The sequence below is a fragment of the Condylura cristata genome, unplaced genomic scaffold (assembly GCF_000260355.1).
Source record: "Condylura cristata isolate star-nosed mole 26May11 unplaced genomic scaffold, ConCri1.0 scaffold00037, whole genome shotgun sequence".
Taxonomy (NCBI): Eukaryota; Metazoa; Chordata; class Mammalia; order Eulipotyphla; family Talpidae; genus Condylura; species Condylura cristata.
Genome location: NW_004567138.1, coordinates 9929646 through 9931233, shown reverse-complemented (window position 1 = coordinate 9931233; position 1588 = coordinate 9929646).

Sequence of the window (1588 nt, the reverse complement as noted above, 5' to 3'; positions counted from 1 at the left end):
ACTGCCACAGTCTTTCCCGGTGCCTGTGGAGTCTCTGCTGAGATGAGTCAGGATTTGCGCTCCAGGGTGGGGTGAAATGAAAGCAAGTCACTTGCCAGGATTTACACTGATGTGTGACACGTTGTTTGGACACACGAACTTCATTCTGTTCATTCTTTGTTTTTTCCTTTCTGTGAAGGAAATTCACCACCCCCAGGAAGTCTCTTTACACTGATATATATAAAATTATAAATTTGATGTATGTCTCCCCCATTCATAATGTCTGCTCCTCCCCTCAGGTGTATACAACGAACAGAGCTCCTGTCCCTGGGAACCTGGAAGGCTCGGACCTCAGACTCGAGTCTGGTCTCACTGTGGTTGTTTTTAAACTAAACTTATCCAAAGCTGTGGATTAAACAATAATTTTCTAAATTTAAAAATGAACAAAAAAGGGAAAAGAACAGGAGCAAGGACTCAGGCCACAAACACACCCCGTCCCTCACTAGATAACGGGGTGACCTTCCCAATCACACTCTAAAGGCTGCTGCCCGCGCCTGCCCGCCTGACTCGCAGGAATGCTTATTCCCACCATAAATGTTTTCCCATAACCACGTGGAATTCTGAAGTCTTAAAAACAGCATTACCAGTTACTGGTCACCTCCCATGGAGCAGGGACGCAATTTCAGCAATGACGTTTCCATCAGCTTCAGCTGACTGTACCTGATAATAAAAGAGACTGTGCACATTATAGAAATTTTGATGGGTATTAATATAATGAACAGTATGGTCAACTCTGATTTTTCAGCAAAACATGCACACTTTTATGAGTTAATTTACTTCCTCCCTAGTACTTTTTTGTGTTTTTGTTTGTGTGTAGTTTGAGAATTACAAAATGAACTCCCACTAGCCAGGTCAAGAGACAGAAAATCGCAACACAGCATCATCTTTCCCCACAAGTGGGCATCAATATGACTTTCATCACCATTATTTCCCCTGCTCTTCACTCTATCACCTAAGGATGAATCGTGAAATTAAAACATGACTTTAATTTTGTGTGGTATTTAACATTTAAATAAATCACACTTATTTTCTTTCTTAGCATATTCAGCAATATGTAGACAATATTGGATGTAGCTAGAGACTAATTTCTGTTCTTATCATAGTCAAGCTGATGCAAAATAATAATATTTCCATTCTAGTCTTCACGTATGAGTTACAGAGAGTAATTATATTAACAGATTTTATATTCTACGTTAATCATTCTGTTCTGGTTTTCAAAGCATTCCCTAGGTTATTTCCAATATATAGAAAGCCTATTTCTATTTTTTAAACAAACTATTTTATAAAATAAAGATACTTTAAATTCAAGTTTTCTGCAGAAGGCTGGTGCACATGTATTTTCTCGGAGTGAGTGGGCGTATATATTCCATCCCGTCCTCACCTACACCCCCTTCCGTCCGGCTGTCTCCAGCTTCGGGCACAAACGCCCCTGCTGTCACCCCGCCCCTCTGCTCGGCCCCGCCCCCTCCCGGCCTGGGAACTGGCAGCTTTATTCTGGGACCCGGGACACGGCTCCTTCTCGCCACCAGGCGGCGCCCTCTGGCGTTTC